The sequence below is a fragment of the Myodes glareolus genome, chromosome 24 (genome assembly GCF_982192425.1).
Source record: "Myodes glareolus chromosome 24, mMyoGla1.1, whole genome shotgun sequence".
NCBI lineage: Eukaryota > Metazoa > Chordata > Mammalia > Rodentia > Cricetidae > Myodes > Myodes glareolus.
In genome coordinates, this window is record NC_142049.1 from 36234663 (window position 1) to 36258671 (window position 24009).

General features: G+C 42.4%; 7 non-coding genes across 7 annotated transcripts; all 7 read right to left on the reverse strand.

Moving 5' to 3' along the window:
- Positions 1 to 2007: 2007 nt before the first annotated feature.
- On the reverse strand, positions 2008 to 2072 carry LOC148118042 (small nucleolar RNA SNORD109A). Its single transcript, XR_015736541.1, has one exon. It is a non-coding gene; the product is annotated as a small nucleolar RNA SNORD109A (small nucleolar RNA).
- Positions 2073 to 5565: 3493 nt separating this feature from the next.
- Positions 5566 to 5630, reverse strand: LOC148118043 (small nucleolar RNA SNORD109A). The gene has a single exon (XR_015736542.1). It is a non-coding gene; the product is annotated as a small nucleolar RNA SNORD109A (small nucleolar RNA).
- Positions 5631 to 9102: 3472 nt separating this feature from the next.
- On the reverse strand, positions 9103 to 9167 carry LOC148118044 (small nucleolar RNA SNORD109A). The gene has a single exon (XR_015736543.1). It is a non-coding gene; the product is annotated as a small nucleolar RNA SNORD109A (small nucleolar RNA).
- Positions 9168 to 12642: 3475 nt separating this feature from the next.
- LOC148118045 (small nucleolar RNA SNORD109A) lies at positions 12643 to 12707 on the reverse strand. The gene has a single exon (XR_015736544.1). It is a non-coding gene; the product is annotated as a small nucleolar RNA SNORD109A (small nucleolar RNA).
- A 3475-nt stretch (positions 12708 to 16182) lies between these two features.
- Positions 16183 to 16247, reverse strand: LOC148118046 (small nucleolar RNA SNORD109A). Its single transcript, XR_015736545.1, has one exon. It is a non-coding gene; the product is annotated as a small nucleolar RNA SNORD109A (small nucleolar RNA).
- Positions 16248 to 19738: 3491 nt separating this feature from the next.
- On the reverse strand, positions 19739 to 19803 carry LOC148118047 (small nucleolar RNA SNORD109A). The gene has a single exon (XR_015736546.1). It is a non-coding gene; the product is annotated as a small nucleolar RNA SNORD109A (small nucleolar RNA).
- A 3483-nt stretch (positions 19804 to 23286) lies between these two features.
- On the reverse strand, positions 23287 to 23351 carry LOC148118048 (small nucleolar RNA SNORD109A). Its single transcript, XR_015736547.1, has one exon. It is a non-coding gene; the product is annotated as a small nucleolar RNA SNORD109A (small nucleolar RNA).
- Between the last annotated feature and the right edge of the window lie 658 nt (positions 23352 to 24009).

The window sequence follows — 24009 nt, forward strand, 5'->3', positions numbered from 1 at the left end:
GCAGGACCAAAGACGTAATCTTCAGGAGAGTATCATCTTAGAAATTAGAGTTTGAGCAGTCACGAAGTCAAAGCTGCTGACTTTTAGAAATGCCCAGTGTTAGCAAAAATCAGTGAGTCCAAAGACAGAGACTCAGTGCTTACCTTTTCTGCACAAAGAATAGGACGATCTCTGGCTTTCTGTCCTGTAACAGTAGAGAAATAAGAGTTATCAGGGATGCTAAGTTCTCCGCACAACACTGTCTGCTTCGCCTTATGCAGAGTACCTAGCAAACTCAACCTTTCCAACCAACATTTACCTGTTTATTCCTTCCTGTAGTTTTGCTTGTCTTATCATGACCCTTTCATTCCTGTTTGCTTCTACTAATGCTGCCAATCTCTGTCCTTTAGACCATAACCTAAGTGGAAACAATTGTTTTGCCTTTGATATACTCGTGGCAGATGGACAGTAGCATGGGGAGGACATGGCACATATGGCACCCACTCATTTGTCCTGACATCTTCTCTTCCACTTCTCCTAGCACACGGTATCTGCTTCACGAAGCATGAGGTCTAACAGTACCTATGAGGCTGCTTTCATATCTTTAAGAAGACATGGCCGAGCAAACATTTCCCTTGATGCGTATCATCCTCTGGTTCCTCCTGTGAAAAAGGTTTTCACCCTAGCACCGCGATGGCGTTATGGAATGAGGGATGAAACAGAGACATCCATCCAAAAGTAGACAATGTCTGGACTTTAGGCACTCCACTTAATCCCAAGAAAGGGAGCAGCTTTGAAAATGTAATGTTTGCAAGACTTATTTCTCTGAAGGATAGGAAATGACAACATTAACTAAACTGGTGGATGGCAATCATCCATTCCTTTCCTAAGTTCTGTTTCCGAATGACGTATGTCATTTCAAGAGAAGGAGGTGTTCTCCATTCGAATTCCCTTCCCATGTACAGTGTTGGTGATCGTAGACAATCCCTTGATCTTTTCTGAAACCTAGGGATTTTCTTTCATCGTGTGTGTGTGTGTGTGTGTGTGTGTGTGTGTTATATGAAGCCTACCTCTGAATCATTTTCTGCTAGATGGGAATTGGTTGCTGAGTGAAGTATTTGCCTTCCTCCCCCTGTTCCATGTAAAAACTTCAGGTGTCTGCTGCATTCTTTACACACCTCGTGGGCATGCTTCCCATTTCTTTCCCCAGCTGATTGGTTTGGAGGCCTGGCTGGAAGTGAAACACTTGATGGACGTTGGAATTGTGTCTATGTGACAACCATACTCTTTGTGAATCTCTCAGCATGCAAATAGATCCAAACAATGTAAACAACGTGAAGGTCCCAACCTTTACAGAGGAGGCTGGTAAAAAGGCAGATTTGAACTGGACTTTATCAGAAGGTTCTCTCAGTTTTGAATGAGAAATTATGACAGAAAGAGAGGATCGCTGAGAATATCCAGATCTGAAAAGCAACTGGCTATGGTGACTGCTGTGTGATATGACCATTGACATGAAGAATTGATGCACCATGCAGGATTATGATCTATTCAGAGACAACAAAGAGAAAAGGAATGACTCTCTCAATATGGGAAAGCATCAGGCATTGCTGCCTACATTGGGAAAGGCACAGGAATTCAAAAGGTCTCCAAATTTTGCAGTCAGGGTGGGCACGAGTCCTGCCATCTCTTCTTGCCCTCATCCCATTGTATATTTATGGCCAATTCATCAGAGAGGATCATTGAGATTCTCTGTAATGAATTCACCGCTTCCAACTCTTTTGAGTCTTTCTTTCAGGCATGTAACAGCCCATACCTTCAACTCAATGTACCCTCTAGGGTCTAGTACAGTGCTTCTCAGAGGCAGAATATGGCCGCAAAGAGCTGGACAGATGTCGCAGACTGCAAACTGCTCATCTCTCAAAATTTAGGAGATCAAAGCCCGTCTGCACTCTAACTGTCTTCCATTAAAATGCAAGAGTGCTAGCCATGTTCTGGAAGCATCATGGTGGTCAAGATGGCCACTTCTCTGGACCTCAGAGGGGTTATGTGTGAGTCAATCAACGTCCTCAGAAACCTGTTGTCATCATCGATCCAGAGAAGGCAGCTTTTGACACATGAGCATTCCCAGTGACACTGGAAAGCAGTGAGAGATAGACTCTTTGGCTTTGAAGAGGAAGATCAGCATTGTGCAGCAGGCTTCTTTCTCAGGATCTCAACTGAGGTCAAGCATCAATGAGATCACAAAGACATTTTCTCCTATACTTTAGAGCCCATTTGTCATCAACACATATCAACACTCTACTGTGCCACACGAACCAAAAAAGAAAGATAAACACATCAAGAATTTTGAGGAGTCGAATTTGATCTTGACAACTAGCTTCATGGACAAAAAGAAGAAAAGTATAAAATAAAATGCACCAAAAATATAGGAGTGTACTTCATATGTTTCAAAGGGCAAAACTGGTACTGGATTTCTTGATTATCTAGTCAAGGTGGAAGGTTTTGATAGTTTTATATTCCTGCAACTTCAGTGTGTCTTCCTTATCATCACCATCATCATCATCATCATCATCATGATCATCATCATGATCATCCTCATCATCCTCATCCATCATCATCATCAATGATATGAACACCATCATCATTGTCTTATGCCTTATCCTCCTCCCTGTCTACCACACAATTCTTTCCTCAGTTTACCTTTATGGACATTGCAGTTATTCCCACAAGTTTCCAGGTTGCTTTCATCATGAAATTCTTATCCTAACAACCTCAACTTCATGGCTTTACCGTACTGTTATCATGAGAGGAAACGCAGCAGAACCAACAAAAAGAGGCAGCTATCACCAATGAATTAAAATTCAATTTCATGTTTGTTATGGAGTGTTCTGTGTTTCTGTGTCTCTTGGGACACCATGCACTTTTATTTTCAGGAAAATCTGCAAAGGTTCCCCTTCAAATTTCATATTAGGTTACTATTATATAGGAGTCCAGATTGGTTCCACACATTCTTAATTTTCAGATATTAGATCAAATGCTTTCTGCCAAACATATATGATCAACCTGCTATTTGCAGAGGCTCTCCATGAAATCAGACATGCTCAGATGCACCAGGAACCTGGAGATCTGACAAAAGAGTTGTGAACCTCACAGGGAGACATTTCTGATTCACACCAATTAAAGTCAGAATAGCACAACACTTCTCTCGCTTCTCGGTGCGCTAAGAAGCTACATTCAAGGGTGGACCCTGTTGCAATTCTCAGGAAGAGGACTGCCACAAAGGGGTGGAAAGAAGTGCTGGGTGAACGGAGGTCAGGTGAAAAACCCTTGGATCATGAGGTGCTTGAAAAGTGAGCATCTTACATGTACCATCCTTCCAAAGGATTGAAACTGACGGTGGTTTGAACAGACAGTTTTGAATACCCTTCACACAAAAGAGGTCAGTCAATTGATATGTATGCAGTCGATGGTAATGTTTCTTTACCTTTTCACCAGCTGGAGAGGGGCATTCCCCAAAGAGACCTAATATGTCAAAGGACTGCAGAGTGATAGACTTGAGGATATGGGCAGGACCAAAGACATAATGGTCAGGAGAGTATCATCTTAGAAATTAGAGTTTGAGCAGTCACGAAGTCAAAGATGCTGACTTTTAGAAATGCCCAGTGTTAGCAAAAATCAGTGAGTCCAAAGACAGAGACTCAGTGCTTACCTTTTCTGCACAAAGAATAGGACGATCTCTGGCTTTCTGTCCTGTAACAGTAGAGAAATAAGAGTTATCAGGGATGCTAAGTTCTCCGCACAACACTGTCTGCTTCGCCTTATGCGGAGTACCTAGCAAACTCAACCTTTCCAACCAACATTTACCTGTTTATTCCTTCCTGTAGTTTTGCTTGTCTTATCATGACCCTTTCATTCCTGTTTGCTTCTACTAATGCTGCCAATCTCTGTCCTTTAGACCATAACCTAAGTGGAAACAATTGTTTTGCCTTTGATATACTCGTGGCAGATGGACAGTAGCATGGGGAGGACATGGCACATATGGCTCCCACTCATTTGTCCTGACATCTTCTCTTCCACTTCTCCTAGCACACGGTATCTGCTTCACGAAGCATGAGGTCTAACAGTACCTATGAGGCTGCTTTCATATCTTTAAGAAGACATGGCCGAGCAAACATTTCCCTTGATGCGTATCATCCTCTGGTTCCTCCTGTGAAAAAGGTTTTCACCCTAGCACCGCGATGGCGTTATGGAATGAGGGATGAAACAGAGACATCCATCCAAAAGTAGACAATGTCTGGACTTTAGGCACTCCACTTAAGCCCAAGAAAGGGAGCAGCTTTGAAAATGTAATGTTTGCAAGACTTATTTCTCTGAAGGATAGGAAATGACAACATTAACTAAACTGGTGGATGGCAATCATCCATTCCTTTCCTAAGTTCTGTTTCCGAATGACGTATGTCATTTCAAGAGAAGGAGGTGTTCTCCATTCGAATTCCCTTCCCATGTACAGTGTTGGTGATCGTAGACAATCCCTTGATCTTTTCTGAAACCTAGGGATTTTCTTTCATCGTGTGTGTGTGTGTGTGTGTGTGTGTGTGTGTGTGTGTGTGTGTGTTATATGAAGCCTACCTCTGAATCATTTTCTGCTAGATGGGAATTGGGTGCTGAGTGAAGTATTTGCCTTCCCCCCCTGTTCCATGTAAAAACTTCAGGTGTCTGCTGCATTCTTTATGCTCCTCGTGGGCATACTTCCCATTTGTTTCCCCAGCTGATTGGTTTGGAGGCCTGGCTGGAAGTGAAACACTTGATGGACGTTGGAATTGTGTCTATGTGACAACCATACTCTTTGTGAATCTCTCAGCATGCAAATAGATCCAAACAATGTAAACAACGTGAAGGTCCCAACCTTTACAGAGGAGGCTGGTAAAAAGGCAGATTTGAACTGGACTTTATCAGAAGGTTCTCTCAGTTTTGAATGAGAAATTATGACAGAAAGAGAGGATCGCTGAGAATATCCAGATCTGAAAAGCAACTGGCTATGGTGACTGCTGTGTGATATGACCATTGACATGAAGAATTGATGCACCATGCAGGATTATGATCTATTCAGAGACAACAAAGAGAAAAGGAATGACTCTCTCAATATGGGAAAGCATCAGGCATTGCTGCCTACATTGGGAAAGGCACAGGAATTCAAAAGGTCTCCAAATTTTGCAGTCAGGGTGGGCACGAGTCCTGCCATCTCTTCTTGCCCTCATCCCATTGTATATTTATGGCCAATTCATCAGAGAGGATCATTGAGATTCTCTGTAATGAATTCACCGCTTCCAACTCTTTTGAGTCTTTCTTTCAGGCATGTAACAGCCCATACCTTCAACTCAATGTACCCTCTAGGGTCTAGTACAGTGCTTCTCAGAGGCAGAATATGGCCGCAAAGAGCTGGAGAGATGGCGCAGACAGCAAACTGCTCATCTCTCAAAATTTAGGAGATCAAAGCCCGTCTGCACTCTAACTGTCTTCCCTTAAAATGCAAGAGTGCTAGCCATGTTCTGGAAGCATCATGGTGGTCAAGATGGCCACTTCTCTGGACCTCAGAGGGGTTATGTGTGAGTCAATCAACGTCCTCAGAAACCTGTTGTCATCATCGATCCAGAGAAGGCAGCTTTTGACACATGAGCATTCCCAGTGACACTGGAAAGCAGTGAGAGATAGACTCTTTGGCTTTGAAGAGGAAGATCAGCATTGTGCAGCAGGCTTCTTTCTCAGGATCTCAACTGAGGTCAAGCATCAATGAGATCACAAAGACATTTTCTCCTATACTTTAGAGCCCATTTGTCATCAACACATATCAACACTCTACTGTGCCACACGAACCAAAAAAGAAAGATAAACACATCAAGAATTTTGAGGAGTCGAATTTGATCTTGACAACTAGCTTCATGGACAAAAAGAAGAAAAGTATAAAATAAAATGCACCAAAAATATAGGAGTGTACTTCATATGTTTCAAAGGGCAAAACTGGTACTGGATTTCTTGATTATCTAGTCAAGGTGGAAGGTTTTGATAGTTTGATATTCCTGCAACTTCAGTGTGTCTTCCTTATCATCACCATCATCATCATCATCATCATCATGATCATCATCATGATCATCCTCATCATCCTCATCCATCATCATCATCAATCATATGAACACCATCATCATTGTCTTATGCCTTATCCTCCTCCCTGTCTAGCACACAATTCTTTCCTCAGTTTACCTTTATGGACATTGCAGTTATTCCCACAAATTCCAGGTTGCTTTCATCATGAAATTCTTATCCTAACAACCTCAACTTCATGGCTTTACCGTACTGTTATCATGAGAGGAAACGCAGCAGAACCAACAAAAAGAGGCAGCTATCACCAATGAATAAAAATTCAATTTCATGTTTGTTATGGAGTGTTCTGTGTTTCTGTGGCTCTTGGGACACCATGCACTTTTATTTTCAGGAAAATCTGCAAAGGTTCCCCTTCAAATTTCATATTAGGTTACTATTATATAGGAGTCCAGATTGGTTCCACACATTCTTAATTTTCAGATTTTAGATCAAATGCTTTCTGCCAAACATATATGATCAACCTGCTATTTGCAGAGGCTCTCCATGAAATCAGACATGCTCAGATGCACCAGGAACCTGGAGATCTGACAAAAGAGTTGTGAACCTCACAGGGAGACATTTCTGATTCACACCAATTAAAGTCAGAATAGCACAACACTTCTCTCGCTTCTCGGTGCGCTAAGAAGCTACATTCAAGGGTGGACCCTGTTGCAATTCTCAGGAAGAGGACTGCCCCAAAGGGGTGGAAAGAAGTGCTGGGTGAATGGAGGTCAGGTGAAAAACCCTTGGATCATGAGGTGCTTGAAAAGTGAGCATCTTACATGTACCATCCTTCCAAAGGATTGAAACTGACAGTGGTTTGAACAGACAGTTTTGAATACCCTTCACACAAAAGAGGTCAGTCAATTGATACGTATGCAGTCGATGGCAATGTTTCTTTACCTTTTCACCAGCTGGAGAGGGGCATTCCCCAAAGAGACCTAATATGTCAAAGGACTGCAGAGTGATAGACTTGAGGATATGGGCAGGACCAAAGACATAATGGTCAGGAGAGTATCATCTTAGAAATTAGAGTTTGAGCAGTCACGAAGTCAAAGATGCTGACTTTTAGAAATGCCCAGTGTTAGCAAAAATCAGTGAGTCCAAAGACAGAGACTCAGTGCTTACCTTTTCTGCACAAAGAATAGGACGATCTCTGGCTTTCTGTCCTGTAACAGTAGAGAAATAAGAGTTATCAGGGATGCTAAGTTCTCCGCACAACACTGTCTGCTTCGCCTTATGCGGAGTACCTAGCAAACTCAACCTTTCCAACCAACATTTACCTGTTTATTCCTTCCTGTAGTTTTGCTTGTCTTATCATGACCCTTTCACTCCTGTTTGCTTCTACTAACGCTGCCAGTCTCTGTCCTTTAGACCATAACCTAAGTGGAAACAATTGTTTTGCCTTTGATATACTCGTGGCAGATGGACAGTAGCATGGGGAGGACATGGCACATATGGCACCCACTCATTTGTCCTGACATCTTCTCTTCCACTTCTCCTAGCACACGGTATCTGCTTCACGAAGCATGAGGTCTAACAGTACCTATGAGGCTGCTTTCATATCTTTAAGAAGACATGGCCGAGCAAACATTTCCCTTGATGCGTATCATCCTCTGGTTCCTCCTGTGAAAAAGGTTTTCACCCTAGCACCGCGATGGCGTTATGGAATGAGGGATGAAACAGAGACATCCATCCAAAAGTAGACAATGTCTGGACTTTAGGCACTCCACTTAATCCCAAGAAAGGGAGCAGCTTTGAAAATGTAATGTTTGCAAGACTTATTTCTCTGAAGGATAGGAAATGACAACATTAACTAAACTGGTGGATGGCAATCATCCATTCCTTTCCTAAGTTCTGTTTCCGAATGACGTATGTCATTTCAAGAGAAGGAGGTGTTCTCCATTCGAATTCCCTTCCCATGTACAGTGTTGGTGATCGTAGACAATCCCTTGATCTTTTCTGAAACCTAGGGATTTTCTTTCATCGTGTGTGTGTGTGTGTGTGTGTGTGTTATATGAAGCCTACCTCTGAATCATTTTCTGCTAGATGGGAATTGGGTGCTGAGTGAAGTATTTGCCTTCCCCCCCTGTTCCATGTAAAAACTTCAGGTGTCTGCTGCATTCTTTACGCTCCTCGTGGGCATGCTTCCCATTTCTTTCCCCAGCTGATTGGTTTGGAGGCCTGGTTGGAAGTGAAACACTTGATGGACGTTGGAATTGTGTCTATGTGACAACCATACTCTTTGTGAATCTCTCAGCATGCAAATAGATCCAAACAATGTAAACAACGTGAAGGTCCCAACCTTTACAGAGGAGGCTGGTAAAAAGGCAGATTTGAACTGGACTTTATCAGAAGGTTCTCTCAGTTTTGAATGAGAAATTATGACAGAAAGAGAGGATCGCTGAGAATATCCAGATCTGAAAAGCAACTGGCTATGGTGACTGCTGTGTGATATGACCATTGACATGAAGAATTGATGCACCATGCAGGATTATGATCTATTCAGAGACAACAAAGAGAAAAGGAATGACTCTCTCAATATGGGAAAGCATCAGGCATTGCTGCCTACATTGGGAAAGGCACAGGAATTCAAAAGGTCTCCAAATTTTGCAGTCAGGGTGGGCACGAGTCCTGCCATCTCTTCTTGCCCTCATCCCATTGTATATTTATGGCCAATTCATCAGAGAGGATCATTGAGATTCTCTGTAATGAATTCACCGCTTCCAACTCTTTTGAGTCTTTCTTTCAGGCATGTAACAGCCCATACCTTCAACTCAATGTACCCTCTAGGGTCTAGTACAGTGCTTCTCAGAGGCAGAATATGGCCGCAAAGAGCTGGACAGATGTCGCAGACAGCAAACTGCTCATCTCTCAAAATTTAGGAGATCAAAGCCCGTCTGCACTCTAACTGTCTTCCATTAAAATGCAAGAGTGCTAGCCATGTTCTGGAAGCATCATGGTGGTCAAGATGGCCACTTCTCTGGACCTCAGAGGGGTTATGTGTGAGTCAATCAACGTCCTCAGAAACCTGTTGTCATCATCGATCCAGAGAAGGCAGCTTTTGACACATGAGCATTCCCAGTGACACTGGAAAGCAGTGAGAGATAGACTCTTTGGCTTTGAAGAGGAAGATCAGCATTGTGCAGCAGGCTTCTTTCTCAGGATCTCAACTGAGGTCAAGCATCAATGAGATCACAAAGACATTTTCTCCTATACTTTAGAGCCCATTTGTCATCAACACATATCAACACTCTACTGTGCCACACGAACCAAAAAAGAAAGATAAACACATCAAGAATTTTGAGGAGTCGAATTTGATCTTGACAACTAGCTTCATGGACAAAAAGAAGAAAAGTATAAAATAAAATGCACCAAAAATATAGGAGTGTACTTCATATGTTTCAAAGGGCAAAACTGGTACTGGATTTCTTGATTATCTAGTCAAGGTGGAAGGTTTTGATAGTTTGATATTCCTGCAACTTCAGTGTGTCTTCCTTATCATCACCATCATCATCATCATCATGATCATGATCATCATCATGATCATCCTCATCATCCTCATCCATCATCATCATCAATCATATGAACACCATCATCATTGTCTTATGCCTTATCCTCCTCCCTGTCTACCACACAATTCTTTCCTCAGTTTACCTTTATGGACATTGCAGTTATTCCCACAAGTTTCCAGGTTGCTTTCATCATGAAATTCTCATCCTAGCAACCTCAACTTCATGGCTTTACCGTACTGTTATCATGAGAGGAAACGCAGCAGAACCAACAAAAAGAGGCAGCTATCACCAATGAATTAAAATTCAATTTCATGTTTGTTATGGAGTGTTCTGTGTTTCTGTGGCTCTTGGGACACCATGCACTTTTATTTTCAGGAAAATCTGCAAAGGTTCCCCTTCAAATTTCATATTAGGTTACTATTATATAGGAGTCCAGATTGGTTCCACACATTCTTAATTTTCAGATTTTAGATCAAATGCTTTCTGCCAAACATATATGATCAACCTGCTATTTGCAGAGGCTCTCCATGAAATCAGACATGCTCAGATGCACCAGGAACCTGGAGATCTGACAAAAGAGTTGTGAACCTCACAGGGAGACATTTCTGATTCACACCAATTAAAGTCAGAATAGCACAACACTTCTCTCGCTTCTCGGTGCGCTAAGAAGCTACATTCAAGGGTGGACCCTGTTGCAATTCTCAGGAAGAGGACTGCCCCAAAGGGGTGGAAAGAAGTGCTGGGTGAATGGAGGTCAGGTGAAAAACCCTTGGATCATGAGGTGCTTGAAAAGTGAGCATCTTACATGTACCATCCTCCCAAAGGATTGAAACTGACGGTGGTTTGAACAGACAGTTTTGAATACCCTTCACACAAAAGAGGTCAGTCAATTGATACGTATGCAGTCGATGGTAATGTTTCTTTACCTTTTCACCAGCTGGAGAGGGGCATTCCCCAAAGAGACCTAATATGTCAAAGGACTGCAGAGTGATAGACTTGAGGATATGGGCAGGACCAAAGACATAATGGTCAGGAGAGTATCATCTTAGAAATTAGAGTTTGAGCAGTCACGAAGTCAAAGATGCTGACTTTTAGAAATGCCCAGTGTTAGCAAAAATCAGTGAGTCCAAAGACAGAGACTCAGTGCTTACCTTTTCTGCACAAAGAATAGGACGATCTCTGGCTTTCTGTCCTGTAACAGTAGAGAAATAAGAGTTATCAGGGATGCTAAGTTCTCCGCACAACACTGTCTGCTTCGCCTTATGCAGAGTACCTAGCAAACTCAACCTTTCCAACCAACATTTACCTGTTTATTCCTTCCTGTAGTTTTGCTTGTCTTATCATGACCCTTTCATTCCTGTTTGCTTCTACTAATGCTGCCAGTCTCTGTCCTTTAGACCATAACCTAAGTGGAAACAATTGTTTTGCCTTTGATATACTCGTGGCAGATGGACAGTAGCATGGGGAGGACATGGCACATATGGCTCCCACTCATTTGTCCTGACATCTTCTCTTCCACTTCTCCTAGCACACGGTATCTGCTTCACGAAGCATGAGGTCTAACAGTACCTATGAGGCTGCTTTCATATCTTTAAGAAGACATGGCCGAGCAAACATTTCCCTTGATGCGTATCATCCTCTGGTTCCTCCTGTGAAAAAGGTTTTCACCCTAGCACCGCGATGGCGTTATGGAATGAGGGATGAAACAGAGACATCCATCCAAAAGTAGACAATGTCTGGACTTTAGGCACTCCACTTAAGCCCAAGAAAGGGAGCAGCTTTGAAAATGTAATGTTTGCAAGACTTATTTCTCTGAAGGATAGGAAATGACAACATTAACTAAACTGGTGGATGGCAATCATCCATTCCTTTCCTAAGTTCTGTTTCCGAATGACGTATGTCATTTCAAGAGAAGGAGGTGTTCTCCATTCGAATTCCCTTCCCATGTACAGTGTTGGTGATCGTAGACAATCCCTTGATCTTTTCTGAAACCTAGGGATTTTCTTTCATCGTGTGTGTGTGTGTGTGTGTGTGTGTGTTATATGAAGCCTACCTCTGAATCATTTTCTGCTAGATGGGAATTGGGTGCTGAGTGAAGTATTTGCCTTCCCCCCCTGTTCCATGTAAAAACTTCAGGTGTCTGCTGCATTCTTTACGCTCCTCGTGGGCATGCTTCCCATTTCTTTCCCCAGCTGATTGGTTTGGAGGCCTGGTTGGAAGTGAAACACTTGATGGACGTTGGAATTGTGTCTATGTGACAACCATACTCTTTGTGAATCTCTCAGCATGCAAATAGATCCAAACAATGTAAACAACGTGAAGGTCCCAACCTTTACAGAGGAGGCTGGTAAAAAGGCAGATTTGAACTGGACTTTATCAGAAGGTTCTCTCAGTTTTGAATGAGAAATTATGACAGAAAGAGAGGATCGCTGAGAATATCCAGATCTGAAAAGCAACTGGCTATGGTGACTGCTGTGTGATATGACCATTGACATGAAGAATTGATGCACCATGCAGGATTATGATCTATTCAGAGACAACAAAGAGAAAAGGAATGACTCTCTCAATATGGGAAAGCATCAGGCATTGCTGCCTACATTGGGAAAGGCACAGGAATTCAAAAGGTCTCCAAATTTTGCAGTCAGGGTGGGCACGAGTCCTGCCATCTCTTCTTGCCCTCATCCCATTGTATATTTATGGCCAATTCATCAGAGAGGATCATTGAGATTCTCTGTAATGAATTCACCGCTTCCAACTCTTTTGAGTCTTTCTTTCAGGCATGTAACAGCCCATACCTTCAACTCAATGTACCCTCTAGGGTCTAGTACAGTGCTTCTCAGAGGCAGAATATGGCCGCAAAGAGCTGGACAGATGTCGCAGACAGCAAACTGCTCATCTCTCAAAATTTAGGAGATCAAAGCCCGTCTGCACTCTAACTGTCTTCCCTTAAAATGCAAGAGTGCTAGCCATGTTCTGGAAGCATCATGGTGGTCAAGATGGCCACTTCTCTGGACCTCAGAGGGGTTATGTGTGAGTCAATCAACGTCCTCAGAAACCTGTTGTCATCATCGATCCAGAGAAGGCAGCTTTTGACACATGAGCATTCCCAGTGACACTGGAAAGCAGTGAGAGATAGACTCTTTGGCTTTGAAGAGGAAGATCAGCATTGTGCAGCAGGCTTCTTTCTCAGGATCTCAACTGAGGTCAAGCATCAATGAGATCACAAAGACATTTTCTCCTATACTTTAGAGCCCATTTGTCATCAACACATATCAACACTCTACTGTGCCACACGAACCAAAAAAGAAAGATAAACACATCAAGAATTTTGAGGAGTCGAATTTGATCTTGACAACTAGCTTCATGGACAAAAAGAAGAAAAGTATAAAATAAAATGCACCAAAAATATAGGAGTGTACTTCATATGTTTCAAAGGGCAAAACTGGTACTGGATTTCTTGATTATCTAGTCAAGGTGGAAGGTTTTGATAGTTTGATATTCCTGCAACTTCAGTGTGTCTTCCTTATCATCACCATCATCATCATCATCATGATCATGATCATCATCATGATCATCCTCATCATCCTCATCCATCATCATCATCAATCATATGAACACCATCATCATTGTCTTATGCCTTATCCTCCTCCCTGTCTACCACACAATTCTTTCCTCAGTTTACCTTTATGGACATTGCAGTTATTCCCACAAGTTTCCAGGTTGCTTTCATCATGAAATTCTCATCCTAGCAACCTCAACTTCATGGCTTTACCGTACTGTTATCATGAGAGGAAACGCAGCAGAACCAACAAAAAGAGGCAGCTATCACCAATGAATTAAAATTCAATTTCATGTTTGTTATGGAGTGTTCTGTGTTTCTGTGGCTCTTGGGACACCATGCACTTTTATTTTCAGGAAAATCTGCAAAGGTTCCCCTTCAAATTTCATATTAGGTTACTATTATATAGGAGTCCAGATTGGTTCCACACATTCTTAATTTTCAGATTTTAGATCAAATGCTTTCTGCCAAACATATATGATCAACCTGCTATTTGCAGAGGCTCTCCATGAAATCAGACATGCTCAGATGCACCAGGAACCTGGAGATCTGACAAAAGAGTTGTGAACCTCACAGGGAGACATTTCTGATTCACACCAATTAAAGTCAGAATAGCACAACACTTCTCTCGCTTCTCGGTGCGCTAAGAAGCTACATTCAAGGGTGGACCCTGTTGCAATTCTCAGGAAGAGGACTGCCCCAAAGGGGTGGAAAGAAGTGCTGGGTGAATGGAGGTCAGGTGAAAAACCCTTGGATCATGAGGTGCTTGAAAAGTGAGCATCTTACATGTACCATCCTCCCAAAGGATTGAAACTGACGGTGGTTTGAACAGACAGTTTTGAATACCCTTCACACAAAAGAGGTCAGTCAATTGATACGTATGCAGTCGATGGTAATGTTTCTTTACCTTTTCACCAGCTGGAGAGGGGCATTCCCCAAAGAGACCTAATATGTCAAAGGACTGCAGAGTGATAGACTTGAGGATATGGGCAGGACCAAAGACATAATGGTCAGGAGAGTATCATCTTAGAAATTAGAGTTTGAGCAGTCACGAAGTCAAAGATGCTGACTTTTAGAAATGCCCAGTGTTAGCAAAAATCAGTGAGTCCAAAGACAGAGACTCAGTGCTTACCTTTTCTGCACAAAGAATAGGACGATCTCTGGCTTTCTGTCCTGTAACAGTAGAGAAATAAGAGTTATCAGGGATGCTAAGTTCTCCGCACAACACTGTCTGCTTCGCCTTATGCAGAGTACCTAGCAAACTCAACCTTTCCAACCAACATTTACCTGTTTATTCCTTCCTGTAGTTTTGCTTGTCTTATCATGACCCTTTCATTCCTGTTTGCTTCTACTAATGCTGCCAGTCTCTGTCCTTTAGACCATAACCTAAGTGGAAACAATTGTTTTGCCTTTGATATACTCGTGGCAGATGGACAGTAGCATGGGGAGGACATGGCACATATGGCTCCCACTCATTTGTCCTGACATCTTCTCTTCCACTTCTCCTAGCACACGGTATCTGCTTCACGAAGCATGAGGTCTAACAGTACCTATGAGGCTGCTTTCATATCTTTAAGAAGACATGGCCGAGCAAACATTTCCCTTGATGCGTATCATCCTCTGGTTCCTCCTGTGAAAAAGGTTTTCACCCTAGCACCGCGATGGCGTTATGGAATGAGGGATGAAACAGAGACATCCATCCAAAAGTAGACAATGTCTGGACTTTAGGCACTCCACTTAAGCCCAAGAAAGGGAGCAGCTTTGAAAATGTAATGTTTGCAAGACTTATTTCTCTGAAGGATAGGAAATGACAACATTAACTAAACTGGTGGATGGCAATCATCCATTCCTTTCCTAAGTTCTGTTTCCGAATGACGTATGTCATTTCAAGAGAAGGAGGTGTTCTCCATTCGAATTCCCTTCCCATGTACAGTGTTGGTGATCGTAGACAATCCCTTGATCTTTTCTGAAACCTAGGGATTTTCTTTCATCGTGTGTGTGTGTGTGTGTGTGTGTGTGTTATATGAAGCCTACCTCTGAATCATTTTCTGCTAGATGGGAATTGGGTGCTGAGTGAAGTATTTGCCTTCCCCCCCTGTTCCATGTAAAAACTTCAGGTGTCTGCTGCATTCTTTACGCTCCTCGTGGGCATGCTTCCCATTTCTTTCCCCAGCTGATTGGTTTGGAGGCCTGGTTGGAAGTGAAACACTTGATGGACGTTGGAATTGTGTCTATGTGACAACCATACTCTTTGTGAATCTCTCAGCATGCAAATAGATCCAAACAATGTAAACAACGTGAAGGTCCCAACCTTTACAGAGGAGGCTGGTAAAAAGGCAGATTTGAACTGGACTTTATCAGAAGGTTCTCTCAGTTTTGAATGAGAAATTATGACAGAAAGAGAGGATCGCTGAGAATATCCAGATCTGAAAAGCAACTGGCTATGGTGACTGCTGTGTGATATGACCATTGACATGAAGAATTGATGCACCATGCAGGATTATGATCTATTCAGAGACAACAAAGAGAAAAGGAATGACTCTCTCAATATGGGAAAGCATCAGGCATTGCTGCCTACATTGGGAAAGGCACAGGAATTCAAAAGGTCTCCAAATTTTGCAGTCAGGGTGGGCACGAGTCCTGCCATCTCTTCTTGCCCTCATCCCATTGTATATTTATGGCCAATTCATCAGAGAGGATCATTGAGATTCTCTGTAATGAATTCACCGCTTCCAACTCTTTTGAGTCTTTCTTTCAGGCATGTAACAGCCCATACCTTCAACTCAATGTACCCTCTAGGGTCTAGTACAGTGCTTCTCAGAGGCAGAATATGGCCGCAAAGAGCTGGACAGATGTCGCAGACAGCAAACTGCTCATCTCTCAAAATTTAGGAGATCAAAGCCCGTCTGCACTCTAACTGTCTTCCATTAAAATGCAAGAGTGCTAGCCATGTTCTGGAAGCATCATGGTGGTCAAGATGGCCACTTCTCTGGACCTCAGAGGGGTTATGTGTGAGTCAATCAACGTCCTCAGAAACCTGTTGTCATCATCGATCCAGAGAAGGCAGCTTTTGACACATGAGCATTCCCAGTGACACTGGAAAGCAGTGAGAGATAGACTCTTTGGCTTTGAAGAGGAAGATCAGCATTGTGCAGCAGGCTTCTTTCTCAGGATCTCAACTGAGGTCAAGCATCAATGAGATCACAAAGACATTTTCTCCTATACTTTAGAGCCCATTTGTCATCAACACATATCAACACTCTACTGTGCCACACGAACCAAAAAAGAAAGATAAACACATCAAGAATTTTGAGGAGTCGAATTTGATCTTGACAACTAGCTTCATGGACAAAAAGAAGAAAAGTATAAAATAAAATGCACCAAAAATATAGGAGTGTACTTCATATGTTTCAAAGGGCAAAACTGGTACTGGATTTCTTGATTATCTAGTCAAGGTGGAAGGTTTTGATAGTTTGATATTCCTGCAACTTCAGTGTGTCTTCCTTATCATCACCATCATCATCATCATCATGATCATGATCATCATCATGATCATCCTCATCATCCTCATCCATCATCATCATCAATCATATGAACACCATCATCATTGTCTTATGCCTTATCCTCCTCCCTGTCTACCACACAATTCTTTCCTCAGTTTACCTTTATGGACATTGCAGTTATTCCCACAAGTTTCCAGGTTGCTTTCATCATGAAATTCTCATCCTAGCAACCTCAACTTCATGGCTTTACCGTACTGTTATCATGAGAGGAAACGCAGCAGAACCAACAAAAAGAGGCAGCTATCACCAATGAATTAAAATTCAATTTCATGTTTGTTATGGAGTGTTCTGTGTTTCTGTGGCTCTTGGGACACCATGCACTTTTATTTTCAGGAAAATCTGCAAAGGTTCCCCTTCAAATTTCATATTTGGTTACTATTATATAGGAGTCCAGATTGGTTCCACACATTCTTAATTTTCAGATTTTAGATCAAATGCTTTCTGCCAAACATATATGATCAACCTGCTATTTGCAGAGGCTCTCCATGAAATCAGACATGCTCAGATGCACCAGGAACCTGGAGATCTGACAAAAGAGTTGTGAACCTCACAGGGAGACATTTCTGATTCACACCAATTAAAGTCAGAATAGCACAACACTTCTCTCGCTTCTCGGTGCGCTAAGAAGCTACATTCAAGGGTGGACCCTGTTGCAATTCTCAGGAAGAGGACTGCCCCAAAGGGGTGGAAAGAAGTGCTGGGTGAATGGAGGTCAGGTGAAAAACCCTTGGATCATGAGGTGCTTGAAAAGTGAGCATCTTACATGTACCATCCTTCCAAAGGATTGAAACTGACAGTGGTTTGAACAGACAGTTTTGAATACCCTTCACACAAAAGAGGTCAGTCAATTGATACGTATGCAGTCGATGGCAATGTTTCTTTACCTTTTCACCAGCTGGAGAGGGGCATTCCCCAAAGAGACCTAATATGTCAAAGGACTACAGAGTGATAGACTTGAGGATATGGGCAGGACCAAAGACATAATGGTCAGGAGAGTATCATCTTAGAAATTAGAGTTTGAGCAGTCACGAAGTCAAAGATGCTGACTTTTAGAAATGCCCAGTGTTAGCAAAAATCAGTGAGTCCAAAGACAGAGACTCAGTGCTTACCTTTTCTGCACAAAGAATAGGACGATCTCTGGCTTTCTGTCCTGTAACAGTAGAGAAATAAGAGTTATCAGGGATGCTAAGTTCTCCACACAACACTGTCTGCTTCGCCTTATGTGGATTACCTAGCAAACTCAACCTTTCCAACCAACATTTACCTGTTTATTCCTTCCTGTAGTTTTGCTTGTCTTATCATGACCCTTTCATTCCTGTTTGCTTCTACTAATGCTGCCAGTCTCTGTCCTTTAGACCATAACCTAAGTGGAAACAATTGTTTTGCCTTTGATATACTCATGGCAGATGGACAGTAGCATGGGGAGGACATGGCACATATGGCTCACACTCATTTGTCCTGACATCTTCTCTTCCACTTCTCCTAGCACACGGTATCTGCTTCACGAAGCATGAGGTCTAACAGTACCTATGAGGCTGCTTTCATATCTTTAAGAAGACATGGCCGAGCAAACATTTCCCTTGATGCGTATCATCCTCTGGTTCCTCCTGTGAAAAAGGTTTTCACCCTAGCACCGCGATGGCGTTATGGAATGAGGGATGAAACAGAGACATCCATCCAAAAGTAGACAATGTCTGGACTTTAGGCACTCCACTTAATCCCAAGAAAGGGAGCAGCTTTGAAAATGTAATGTTTGCAAGACTTATTTCTCTGAAGGATAGGAAATGACAACATTAACTAAACTGGTGGATGGCAATCATCCATTCCTTTCCTAAGTTCTGTTTCCGAATGACGTATGTCATTTCAAGAGAAGGAGGTGTTCTCCATTCGAATTCCCTTCCCATGTACAGTGTTGGTGATCGTAGACAATCCCTTGATCTTTTCTGAAACCTAGGGATTTTCTTTCATCGTGTGTGTGTGTGTGTGTGTGTGTGTGTGTGTGTGTGTGTGTGTTATATGAAGCCTACCTCTGAATCATTTTCTGCTAGATGGGAATTGGGTGCTGAGTGAAGTATTTGCCTTCCCCCCCTGTTCCATGTAAAAACTTCAGGTGTCTGCTGCATTCTTTACGCTCCTCGTGGGCATGCTTCCCATTTCTTTCCCCAGCTGATTGGTTTGGAGGCCTGGCTGGAAGTGAAACACTTGATGGACGTTGGAATTGTGTCTATGTGACAACCATACTCTTTGTGAATCTCTCAGCATGCAAATAGATCCAAACAATGTAAACAACGTGAAGGTCCCAACCTTTACAGAGGAGGCTGGTAAAAAGGCAGATTTGAACTGGACTTTATCAGAAGGTTCTCTCAGTTTTGAATGAGAAATTATGACAGAAAGAGAGGATCGCTGAGAATATCCAGATCTGAAAAGCAACTGGCTATGGTGACTGCTGTGTGATATGACCATTGACATGAAGAATTGATGCACCATGCAGGATTATGATCTATTCAGAGACAACAAAGAGAAAAGGAATGACTCTCTCAATATGGGAAAGCATCAGGCATTGCTGCCTACATTGGGAAAGGCACAGGAATTCAAAAGGTCTCCAAATTTTGCAGTCAGGTTGGGCACGAGTCCTGCCATCTCTTCTTGCCCTCATCCCATTGTATATTTATGGCCAATTCATCAGAGAGGATCATTGAGATTCTCTGTAATGAATTCACCGCTTCCAACTCTTTTGAGTCTTTCTTTCAGGCATGTAACAGCCCATACCTTCAACTCAATGTACCCTCTAGGGTCTAGTACAGTGCTTCTCAGAGGCAGAATATGGCCGCAAAGAGCTGGACAGATGTCGTAGACAGCAAACTGCTCATCTCTCAAAATTTAGGAGATCAAAGCCCGTCTGCACTCTAACTGTCTTCCATTAAAATGCAAGAGTGCTAGCCATGTTCTGGAAGCATCATGGTGGTCAAGATGGCCACTTCTCTGGACCTCAGAGGGGTTATGTGTGAGTCAATCAACGTCCTCAGAAACCTGTTGTCATCATCGATCCAGAGAAGGCAGCTTTTGACACATGAGCATTCCCAGTGACACTGGAAAGCAGTGAGAGATAGACTCTTTGGCTTTGAAGAGGAAGATCAGCATTGTGCAGCAGGCTTCTTTCTCAGGATCTCAACTGAGGTCAAGCATCAATGAGATCACAAAGACATTTTCTCCTATACTTTAGAGCCCATTTGTCATCAACACATATCAACACTCTACTGTGCCACACGAACCAAAAAAGAAAGATAAACACATCAAGAATTTTGAGGAGTCGAATTTGATCTTGACAACTAGCTTCATGGACAAAAAGAAGAAAAGTATAAAATAAAATGCACCAAAAATATAGGAGTGTACTTCATATGTTTCAAAGGGCAAAACTGGTACTGGATTTCTTGATTATCTAGTCAAGGTGGAAGGTTTTGATAGTTTGATATTCCTGCAACTTCAGTGTGTCTTCCTTATCATCACCATCATCATCATCATCATGATCATGATCATCATCATGATCATCCTCATCATCCTCATCCATCATCATCATCAATCATATGAACACCATCATCATTGTCTTATGCCTTATCCTCCTCCCTGTCTACCACACAATTCTTTCCTCAGTTTACCTTTATGGACATTGCAGTTATTCCCACAAGTTTCCAGGTTGCTTTCATCATGAAATTCTCATCCTAGCAACCTCAACTTCATGGCTTTACCGTACTGTTATCATGAGAGGAAACGCAGCAGAACCAACAAAAAGAGGCAGCTATCACCAATGAATTAAAATTCAATTTCATGTTTGTTATGGAGTGTTCTGTGTTTCTGTGGCTCTTGGGACACCATGCACTTTTATTTTCAGGAAAATCTGCAAAGGTTCCCCTTCAAATTTCATATTAGGTTACTATTATATAGGAGTCCAGATTGGTTCCACACATTCTTAATTTTCAGATTTTAGATCAAATGCTTTCTGCCAAACATATATGATCAACCTGCTATTTGCAGAGGCTCTCCATGAAATCAGACATGCTCAGATGCACCAGGAACCTGGAGATCTGACAAAAGAGTTGTGAACCTCACAGGGAGACATTTCTGATTCACACCAATTAAAGTCAGAATAGCACAACACTTCTCTCGCTTCTCGGTGCGCTAAGAAGCTACATTCAAGGGTGGACCCTGTTGCAATTCTCAGGAAGAGGACTGCCCCAAAGGGGTGGAAAGAAGTGCTGGGTGAATGGAGGTCAGGTGAAAAACCCTTGGATCATGAGGTGCTTGAAAAGTGAGCATCTTACATGTACCATCCTTCCAAAGGATTGAAACTGACGGTGGTTTGAACAGACAGTTTTGAATACCCTTCACACAAAAGAGGTCAGTCAATTGATACGTATGCAGTCGATGGTAATGTTTCTTTACCTTTTCACCAGCTGGAGAGGGGCATTCCCCAAAGAGACCTAATATGTCAAAGGACTACAGAGTGATAGACTTGAGGATATGGGCAGGACCAAAGACATAATGGTCAGGAGAGTATCATCTTAGAAATTAGAGTTTGAGCAGTCACGAAGTCAAAGATGCTGACTTTTAGAAATGCCCAGTGTTAGCAAAAATCAGTGAGTCCAAAGACAGAGACTCAGTGCTTACCTTTTCTGCACAAAGAATAGGACGATCTCTGGCTTTCTGTCCTGTAACAGTAGAGAAATAAGAGTTATCAGGGATGCGAAGTTCTCCGCACAACACTGTCTGCTTCGCCTTATGTGGATTACCTAGCAAACTCAACCTTTCCAACCAACATTTACCTGTTTATTCCTTCCTGTAGTTTTGCTTGTCTTATCATGACCCTTTCACTACTGTTTGCTTCTACTAATGCTGCCAGTCTCTGTCCTTTAGACCATAACCTAAGTGGAAACAATTGTTTTGCCTTTGATATACTCGTGGCAGATGGACAGTAGCATGGGGAGGACATGGCACATATGGCACCCACTCATTTGTCCTGACATCTTCTCTTCCACTTCTCCTAGCACACGGTATCTGCTTCACGAAGCATGAGGTCTAACAGTACCTATGAGGCTGCTTTCATATCTTTAAGAAGACATGGCCGAGCAAACATTTCCCTTGATGCGTATCATCCTCTGGTTCCTCCTGTGAAAAAGGTTTTCACCCTAGCACCGCGATGGCGTTATGGAATGAGGGATGAAACAGAGACATCCATCCAAAAGTAGACAATGTCTGGACTTTAGGCACTCCACTTAATCCCAAGAAAGGGAGCAGCTTTGAAAATGTAATGTTTGCAAGACTTATTTCTCTGAAGGATAGGAAATGACAACATTAACTAAACTGGTGGATGGCAATCATCCATTCCTTTCCTAAGTTCTGTTTCCGAATGACGTATGTCATTTCAAGAGAAGGAGGTGTTCTCCATTCGAATTCCCTTCCCATGTACAGTGTTGGTGATCGTAGACAATCCCTTGATCTTTTCTGAAACCTAGGGATTTTCTTTCATCGTGTGTGTGTGTGTGTGTGTGTGTGTGTGTGTGTTTTATATGAAGCCTACCTCTGAATCATTTTCTGCTAGATGGGAATTGGGTGCTGAGTGAAGTATTTGCCTTCCCCCCCTGTTCCATGTAAAAACTTCAGGTGTCTGCTGCATTCTTTACGCTCCTCGTGGGCATGCTTCCCATTTCTTTCCCCAGCTGATTGGTTTGGAGGCCTGGCTGGAAGTGAAACACTTGATGGACGTTGGAATTGTGTCTATGTGACAACCATACTCTTTGTGAATCTCTCAGCATGCAAATAGATCCAAACAATGTAAACAACGTGAAGGTCCCAACCTTTACAGAGGAGGCTGGTAAAAAGGCAGATTTGAACTGGACTTTATCAGAAGGTTCTCTCAGTTTTGAATGAGAAATTATGACAGAAAGAGAGGATCGCTGAGAATATCCAGATCTGAAAAGCAACTGGCTATGGTGACTGCTGTGTGATATGACCATTGACATGAAGAATTGATGCACCATGCAGGATTATGATCTATTCAGAGACAACAAAGAGAAAAGGAATGACTCTCTCAATATGGGAAAGCATCAGGCATTGCTGCCTACATTGGGAAAGGCACAGGAATTCAAAAGGTCTCCAAATTTTGCAGTCAGGGTGGGCACGAGTCCTGCCATCTCTTCTTGCCCTCATCCCATTGTATATTTATGGCCAATTCATCAGAGAGGATCATTGAGATTCTCTGTAATGAATTCACCGCTTCCAACTCTTTTGAGTCTTTCTTTCAGGCATGTAACAGCCCATACCTTCAACTCAATGTACCCTCTAGGGTCTAGTACAGTGCTTCTCAGAGGCAGAATATGGCCGCAAAGAGCTGGACAGATGTCGTAGACAGCAAACTGCTCATCTCTCAAAATTTAGGAGATCAAAGCCCGTCTGCACTCTAACTGTCTTCCATTAAAATGCAAGAGTGCTAGCCATGTTCTGGAAGCATCATGGTGGTCAAGATGGCCACTTCTCTGGACCTCAGAGGGGTTATGTGTGAGTCAATCAACGTCCTCAGAAACCTGTTGTCATCATCGATCCAGAGAAGGCAGCTTTTGACACATGAGCATTCCCAGTGACACTGGAAAGCAGTGAGAGATAGACTCTTTGGCTTTGAAGAGGAAGATCAGCATTGTGCAGCAGGCTTCTTTCTCAGGATCTCAACTGAGGTCAAGCATCAATGAGATCACAAAGACATTTTCTCCTATACTTTAGAGCCCATTTGTCATCAACACATATCAACACTCTACTGTGCCACACGAACCAAAAAAGAAAGATAAACACATCAAGAATTTTGAGGAGTCGAATTTGATCTTGACAACTAGCTTCATGGACAAAAAGAAGAAAAGTATAAAATAAAATGCACCAAAAATATAGGAGTGTACTTCATATGTTTCAAAGGGCAAAACTGGTACTGGATTTCTTGATTATCTAGTCAAGGTGGAAGGTTTTGATAGTTTGATATTCCTGCAACTTCAGTGTGTCTTCCTTATCATCACCATCATCATCATCATCATGATCATGATCATCATCATGATCATCCTCATCATCCTCATCCATCATCATCATCAATCATATGAACACCATCATCATTGTCTTATGCCTTATCCTCCTCCCTGTCTACCACACAATTCTTTCCTCAGTTTACCTTTATGGACATTGCAGTTATTCCCACAAGTTTCCAGGTTGCTTTCATCAT